This window comes from Dipodomys merriami, unplaced genomic scaffold (genome assembly GCF_024711535.1).
Source record: "Dipodomys merriami isolate MVZ:Mamm:240054 unplaced genomic scaffold, mDipMer1.0.p SCAF_10, whole genome shotgun sequence".
NCBI lineage: Eukaryota > Metazoa > Chordata > Mammalia > Rodentia > Heteromyidae > Dipodomys > Dipodomys merriami.
This window is the reverse complement of record NW_027202271.1, coordinates 22,287,792-22,297,008: the sequence shown is the minus strand read 5'-3', so window position 1 is coordinate 22,297,008 and position 9,217 is coordinate 22,287,792.

Here is a 9,217-nt window from a genome sequence, read left to right as displayed (position 1 = left end):
ATATCTGTTGGGGCAGATTTCTTCTCAACTCACTTCAAGGGAGGCACAATATGCAGGGGTAAATAGTGGCATGTATCAGGCATTAAAAATTCAGAGAGCCATAGCGGCCTAAGCTAAGGAAACGTCAAAAATGCATTAAAAAATAAACAGCCTTGAGAGAGTCATATTACTCTGAAGAGAGATATAATTTCCTGGAATAGAATCTCCTTTTTATGTGCTAACACATAAATTCTCATTTTCACCAATTGTTCAGGATTATCAGGTCATAATAACTACTTTAAGTAAACATTCATAATGTTTCCATAATTTTCTATTTGAAAAGCTCTTCTGATTCAAATAGATGCTTCATAAATTTGCAGAGCATTGTTTTTCTCATCCTCGTACTTGTATTTTTATGAAAAAAGCTCATCATTGCTGATCTACAGTATTTTTCTTGCCATCAAATTACTTGCTATATCTGTCTAATCCTTTTGCCCTCTGTATAATATTTCAATTTAGAAGGAAATATCAATATGCAGTCTTTCATGCTGAGAATACTTTTATAGTGAAAAATCTAATGGTGCAGTCAATCACCTTATTACGGCTATCAGTATATCTTAATACAATGGTAAATGTCTGAGAATGCTAAACTCCTGAGGAAAACAAAGTGGGGTCATACACAAGGGATACATATATAGTGATTATTATTGGGTTCACACTTTCAATTTAATCACTCTCTATGACCCATTTGCCCTCAGGGTATGACTGCTGAAACAAAATTATTTCCTTTACATTCCTTTTAATGGTAACAGTAATTCTAGTCAGCAGCATTTTATGTTACAAAAGACTACACCTCCTACCAATCATTCATGAGGCTTTGAAATTCCTTATAGTTCAAATAAAATTTCTCTTATAAGGCAGTGGTGCATGTAACCCTTTTATGATAAACCATAATTTGGGGGGACATGATACAGTTGTTCCATCATTTGGTGTTCCCAGAGGTAAAACAAAGATTAATATTTCAACCATATCGCTCAATGTATTTCATACAATCTACCTAACAGCATATCCTTTTGTTTTCCTAACGGTAATTCAAAAGTATTGTCAATCTCTGCTATATCGTAGGAAGGTTATTTAAAATAATCCCCTTAATCTCCTTGAAATCTCTTCAGCATAAAGTTTCTGAGAATCATTCTTTACTACAAGTCAAACTAAACAGATCCACAAAAGAAGTCTAGATAATCTTCCAGACCTCTTATTGCTCTGTTTCATGTGCTTCTACAAAGCAAATGCAATAGGATTAGGACAAAATAAAATAAGAAATCTTTGAAGAATCTTCCCAATTGTTCTACTTTTAGAAAACAGAACTCAACATTTTTCCTTTAGTCATGTGAGCAAGAGACAGACAGGATTCTGAGTTGCTCACTCCCTCCCTTCAGCACCATGGACAGGTCATCTCCATGTTTTCCCAGAGACCTGGGTGAGACAATCCAGCAAAATGTGCTCTAGGCTAGAACCTGAATCTGAAAGCCTCCAGTCCTACACTGGTGAACTGGATCAAGCCAACTGTGGGGTTTAGGCTCTCTCTTTTCTTTTAGTAAAGAGTTGGTAACAGCCAACTTTTTTTTTTCCTGTCTGAACCCAACTGTTGTCCTTCCCCAGGGTTCCAGGTTAGAAGCATCATGAGCAACCATTTCCCAAAACAAAATGCCCAAATTAGTAGAAACAAATGCCCATATTACAGCTCCAGGCCAGAGAAGGATCAGACTACTTCTTGACTCTCCCTGGCAATCCATGCTGGGCCCTGGCTACAATCCTTCCAAGTCCCTGACAACCTGACAATAAGAAGTGGCTCCAGATTTATCTTATCTCTTATATTATCATGATCTTACATTATCTTTGTGTCTGCCTGTGTACTAGTCCTGGACTTGAACTCTGGGTCAGAATGCTGTCTCTGATTGGGGCTGTGAAGGTGGTTCAGTGGTAGAGCAAGCCTTGCATGCCTGAGGCCCCGGGTTCGATTCCTCAGCACCACATAAGCAAAAAGAAAAAAAGCCAGAAGTGGTGCTGTGGCTTAAGTGGTAGAGCGCTAGCCTTGAGCTGAAGAGTTGAGGGACAGCACCCAGTCCCAGAGTTCAGGCCCTACGACTGGACCCCCCCCCCCAAAAAAAAAGAATGCTGTCTGAGTTTTTTCCTTTGTTTGCTTTTTGTTTTTGCTCAAGGTTAATGTTCTACCCCTTTCTGGAGACTAATTAGAAGTAAGAGTCTCACAGAGTTTCCTCTTTGGGCTGGCTTTGAACTTCAATCCTCAGATCTCAGCCTCCTAAGAAGCTAAGATTACAGGCAAGAGCCACCAGTAACTTGCAAGTTCTTATGTTATCTCTGGAAGAAAAGAGAGAATGAAATGAAAGAAAGGGAAGGGGGAAAGGGAGGAAGAAAGCAGACAAGGGTAATACTGTTTAAAAAGAAATGTACTCATTTTTCTAATTTGGGGAGGGGAAGGGAAATAACAAAAGGCTGAAATAAGGATACAGGTTGACCCCTTGTAACAATGAGATGTACAAGACAGTATGTTGAAAATGAACTTTACAACTTTGGGGGGGTGGTGTGGAAGGGAGGAGTTGGGGGAGTGGGGAGGGAAGGGATGGTAGGGGAAAAAACAAAGGAGGTAACAATGCTTGATAGAAAATGTACTCAATATCTTACTCATGTAATTGTAACCCCTCTGTACAGTATTTTTATAATAAAAATTATATACAAAAAAGAAATGTACTCATTACCTGACTTATGTAACTGTAACCCCTCTGTATATCATCTTTACAATAAAATTCTTTTTTTTTTATTGTGAAAATACCGTATAGAGGGTTACAATTACATGGGCAAGATAATGAGTACATTTTTTATCAAGCGTTGTTGCCTCCTCCTTTGTTTCCCCTTCCCATCCCTTCCCATCTCTCACCCCCCTACCCTGCCTACCCCCACCACCACCTTCCACCCCTCCCCGCGACCCCCCCCCGCCCTGCCAAAGTTGTAAAGTTCATTGTTCGACATAATGACTTGTACATCTCATTGTTGGAATGGGTCCACCTGTATCCCTATTTAAACGATTTGTTTTTCCCTTCCCCTCCACAAATTATACCGACATCAAATATAGTGAAAGCAGGGGTTATACCGTGTGGGAGTTAAAGCTCGGTAAAAAAGAAAGCAGACAATGAAAGGTTATTGTTCCAACTTATAGCTCTATTCTTCCAATATAAAATTACATTTCTGACTTTCCATTCCACCTGAATTCATTGTTCTTAGTCGTTGTCACCTCTTAAGTCAAGGGAGGAGATGGGGAGAGTGTCAACTGCCCCCTATAAAGAGGTTCCACAGCCTTAAAGCCCTCAAGCACTGCAGGTTTTTCTCCACCTGGGACGACATTGTTTGTTCATTCCAGAGAAGCCCTTTCTCTGTTCATGGTAATTTTCTTTTTTCACTAAATTCTGACACATGAGAGGGAAACTAGGACAAATACATTCAAAACTTTCTTAGCTATTCTCTCATCAAAATAAAAGGGAAAACAACAATTAAACATGAAAGAGAAAATGTTTGAAATAAAAAGGAAAGATTAAATTCTCAAGGTGCACTAGTTTATTCAAAGCTTATATATGTGTTAAAATTATACTTTAGGTAGAGTCCTTTTCAGACCTTGAAGATTTCAGGAATCTTTCAGTCAAGATTTGCTGAGAACTAAACTTAATGAGAGTCCTTGGGAATTCAAGAGAAGTAATCAGAAACTCACTCTGTCAGTGAAAGTTCAACCAAGGAAGTAGAAACAGCAGGCGTGTGTATGTGTGTGTGTGTGTGAGAGAGAGAGAGAGAGAGAGAGAGAGAGAGAGAGAGAGAGAGAGAGAGAGAGAGAGAGAGAGAGAGAGAGAGAGAGAGAAAGAGAGAGAAGAAATTGTTTTACACAACTGAATATGATTTAACAACTCTGAAATCTCTAAGAATGACCCTCAAAGACACAAGAAATGAGAAAGCTGTTACTTGTGGGCTCAGGCTGAAGCTTTTGCTCACTTAAAGTTGGATATGAATGATCACACCAAAACCCCTCTGGTATATGTGAAGTGAATGGTCCACAGACCACTAGGTAGAAGCAGATGAAAACAAGATAGGGCCCCAAGATACAGAATGGAGAAACAAGTAATTGTAGACTCAGAAGCTGTTGGAACTTCTGATACTCCGGAAGGCTTCCTTGAAGAAATACTCTGATTAAGCCAAGCCCCCAAATGATCATCTTTTTATTCATTTAAAATCAACTGATGAGCCAGACACTAGTAGCCTAGCTACTCAGGTGGTAGAAAAGTCCAAAAGAACCAGAAAAGATTTTACAAAAAATTAAAGTAAATGGATTAAAGACTTTAATCTGTAATAACGTCATGATAGACCTAAATTAATGTCTGAGTAGGTCATTATTAACTATAGATCACCCTCACCAAGCTGACCAGTGAAAACGTCATACCTATAGTTTTCTAAAAGCAAGAACTAGAGCCTTGTGCTAGGCACTACTGCATAGAAATATACAAAAAGTAATAACGTGTCAGGCAGGAAAAAAAAAATAACAAGACTTTTTTTTGTTGTTTTTTGTTTCGTTTTTGTTGGTCATGGGGGCTGAAAGCTGGGCCCAGGCACTGTTCCTCAGCTCCTCAGCTCAAGGCTAGCACCCTACCATTTGAGCCACAGCTCCACTTCCAGCTTTTTTTTCTGCTTATGTGGTGCTGAGGTATTGAATCCAGGGCCTCGTGCATGCAAGGAAAGCACTCCCCACTGAGCCAACTTCTCAGACCCCAAGACGTGATTTATGTCGAAAAACAAACTTTACAACTTGGGTTTGGGCTGCCTCCCTGGGGAGGGGGGGGGAGGGGAAGGAGATGGGAAGGGATGGGAAGGGGAAACAAAGGAGGAGGCAACAATGCTTGATAAGAAATGTACTCGTTATCTTGCCCATGTAATTGTAACCCCTCTGTATGGTATTTTCACAATAAAAATATTTTTTTAATTAAAAAAAATATTTTTTTAATTAATTTTAATTAAAAAAAATTTTTTTAATTAAAAATATTTTTTAATTAAAATTAAAATGTACTCGTTATCTTGCCCATGTAATTGTAACCCCTCTGTATGGTATTTTCACAATAAAAATATTTTTTTAATTAAAAAAATCTAAAACAGGCCTAGTACTTGAAGTCAGGGTATAACCACCATCTCTGAACTATTTTGCTCAAGGGCTGACACTCTACCATTTAAGCCACAGCTCCACTTTCAGTTTTTTGGCAATTAATTATAGATAAGAGTCTCAAGGACCTCCCTGCCTGAACTGGCTTTGGAGATCTGATCCTCAGATCTCCACCTCCTAAGTAACTAGGATTCTAGGTGTAAGCCACCAGTGCCCAGCTAAAAACATACTTTTTAATTATTTTAGAAACCAGTGGGAAAGAATTAAAGGATGTTTTCAACAAACAAAAGGAAAAAGGAAAGATATTCACAGTAGTATGTATCCAAATTGTGTTAATATTTTATAATAACTATGTAAGTATGGATCATACAGTTGATTTTCCAAATGAAGTTTTGTCAATTTATTTAAAAAAATTTTATGAATACATAATATATTAAAGGAGGAATTTTATTGATGAGCTTCTAATAGGAACCACTTGAATTCCAGTCTACAAAATACAAATTTCACCCTCAACAAGACCAGATATATACAAACATGTCTATCATTGCTGTTACACTCAAGAAAAAAGAAAGATGGTACAAAAAATACACTACATAAACCATGAGTTAAAAGCAGGAACAAAGGTTTTATATATATTTACTTGGTGTAAGGTCTGCCCCAGGCCATGCAGGCCCTGTGCAGACACCTCTTTACCTTTTGGGGTTTCTTGGTGGTGGTGGTAGTGGGGCTTGAACTCTAGGCCTGGGTGCTGTCCCTCAGCTCTTCAGCTCAAGACTGGAGCCACAACGCCACTTCTAGCTTTCTGGTTAATTGGAGATAAGAGTCTCACGGGCTTTCCTGCTTGGGCTCGCTTTGAACTACATTGCTCAGATCTCAGCCTCCTGAGTAGCTAGGATTACAGACAGTGAGCCACCCACACCCGGCTCCTCCCTACCTCTTGGCTAAGTTTCCACCAGTATCTGTGTTACCTGGGAAACGGACACACCTAGAAGCAGTCACCTCCCCCTCCTGCTAGGTCATATCCTGGGCCGCCCCTGGTAATGCCTCCCATCTGACCATAAGAGGGTCCCAGGCCCTGAAGTCATATCCGGATCCAGTGTGGCCACAACTCTTCCTGTCCCTAGCCTAGATAAGTCCTGGCCCGGGGTGGGTCACCCCTTTCTGCCATGCTTCTCCACCATGTATGGGGGGGGGGCAGCAGTTCAGTAAATAAACTTCTTTCCCTGAATACCACGTGGTGTTCGGTTACCTAATGAAATCTACCTATTTAATATACCTTACACTTGGTATAAGAATAGTCCCCTGTGTCTAGTATTGTAAGCTGCGCAGAACTGGACCTCCTGGGGTCCAATCTGAGCATCCAGTTTCTCACCATTCACCATCTGTTCAGCATACTCATCCTGATTTCCCTTCTCCTCCCCCTCCCCCTCCCCTCCTCCCCCTCCCCCTCCTCCTCCCCCTCCTCTCTTCCTCCTCTATTACCACATTTTTCCTAATCCACATTATTTTCCTCCTCATCCTCACCACTTTGCACCCTGCACTTTAAATCCCTTATCCCTCCCTAATTGACTCACATCCTTTCTAGTAGAATAATCCAGCCTGTCTGTATTGCGGCTGCTGCCATTTTCCTCTTCCTCCTTCAATCTGCACAACAGGCCTAGTCCAGCCACAAAACCCAAAAATCCTCCATGCAAGAAGAGAGGGAAGTACAACTGCCACTGCTCCTTATTTTATATAATTTTTTTCCTGATACAGCAGTAACTCTCCCATGCATTTGTAAGTAATGAATCAGAACTAGTTCTTTCATTTTTCAGATGCAAAAAATAAGTCCAGAAAAAATGATAAATATACTCACTGCAGGTATCACAGTGAAATAAAAATACATGCTCTGGTTATTTGCTGAACTTCTCTTAATATTTTTGGTTTTCTGGATAAAGGGCAAGGTACTTGGGACCAAAAAGGATAAAGATTTAGTGTTTATTTGATGCCTTTTAAAGTAATAGAAAAGAAGTCTCAAGGTTGGGGATGGTTTTTAACAGAGGTAAAACAAATACAGAGTTTGATGCCCAGCATGATTTGTGCCTGAAATGGAAACCTGAATTGTTACAGCTGAAGCCCAAGTATTCTAGGAGCTGACTGGGAAATCTGTGAGTTAACTGGAATCTGCTTCCCTGGTGGCTCCTGCTGCCTGGCTTTTGGTTATTTCTCATGTCAGTCCATTCTGCTTTGCTGATACTCATGAAAAGCTTAATGGCAGATGCTGAAAGAAATATTTCAATTAAGTATGTACATTTGAGGGGCATTTCAATCACCTCTAGTATTCCTGCCTCTCATTATTTCTCATATTCAAGAGTAAGCTCGCATGCAAGCATGCAATTTGATCATCCAAATTCATGATCCAAGAAGAATTAAGTGAAAAATTTAAGTAATGTTAATAATTTCAACATTCTAAGTGAAGAAAGTAAGGCTGAATAAATTTTTTAATATTTTTATTTTTTATTGTGAAAATACTGTACAGAGGGTTACAATTACATGGGCAAGATAATGAGTACATTTCTTATCCAGCATTATAGGCTCCTCCTTTGTTTACCCTTCCTTCCCATCCCTTCCCATCCTCCCTCCCCCCCCCACCCAATCCTCCCCCCCCCCAAGTTGTAAAGTTCGTTTTTGACATGACGACTTGTACTTCTCATTGTTGTAACAGGTCCACCTGTATCCTTATTTAAACGACTTGTTTTTCCCCTTCCCCTCCACAAATTATACCGACATCAAATACAGTGAAAGCAGGGGTTAGACTGTGGGGGAGGGACATACAAAGCAACAAAGAAATAATCTTATAATTGCATTAGAAACAAATGCATGAAAGAAGAAAAAAACATTTAAAATACATATCTTAGGGTTCATTTTCCTAACATCACCTTATCTGACCTTTTCTGCTTGACTCATACATATACTAGATATTGTAAATAAGGGAAATCATGGGACCTATGTTTATTTGGGCTTGGCTTACTTCACTTAATATAATTTTTTCCAAAGTGAATCAAGTTGACCTAGTTTGCTTATTTGCTCAATGTTTTATACCAAAATGATTTTGTTACTTATTGAGGTAAATAAAGACTCAAAAACCATCACTATTCATTTATAAACTTGTATCAAAAAAACATATCAAGATGATAAAATAGTAGTTGTCAAAAATTAAATCCAGGAAATAGAAACATGAGGTTTGGGGGTTTTTTTCTGTGTTGGTTTTGTTTTCTTTTTGTCTTGTTTGTTCATTTATCTGTCTTTGAGAGGGGAAGGAAAACACAGAAATGGGGAGACAAAGAGTCAACAAAGGCTACAGTGGTACTCACTTATCACTATGTTGAAAATGAACTTGTGGATTGAGACAGGAGAGAAAAACTGGGAGAAAGTAAGGGAAGGGGACACAGTGTTCAAAAGAAATGTACTCATTACCTGACTTATATAATGCAACCCCTCTGTATATCACTTTTATGATAACAATAAAAAATGTTTTTAAGAAAAGATGCATTGTCTTCACAAACAGCTTTTGTTAAATGGCACCTCCTTTGCACAACTACTTAAAGATAATAAAAATAATAAAAATAAACTTATAGTTAAATATTTCCAGTTGCTTGTCAAAATCTTAAATATCTGCCTTATTTAAGCACAAAATAGTATGTCCACAGTCATAAAATGAAAGAAACGAAAAGCTAGGGGAAGTAAATGTGGGAAATATCAACTAGGGAATGCATTTAAAGTATATGCTTAATAGATATTTTGCACACAAAAACATTGGTGTTCGCCTCCCTGAGTGCTTTCCCTGTGGAACTGAACACATGTGTGGTATCCTGTGTCTACTCATTCCCAAAGCACTTCTTGCATATCATTTCTAGGCCATGCCCTGCACTAGGTGCCAAAGATACAAACATGAAGTAAGAATGTGAGTGACCACAAACTGCAGGAACTGGTAACAGAAAGGCTTGGAATAACAAGTAGCAGAGGCTGGTTAAGGAAAATGCT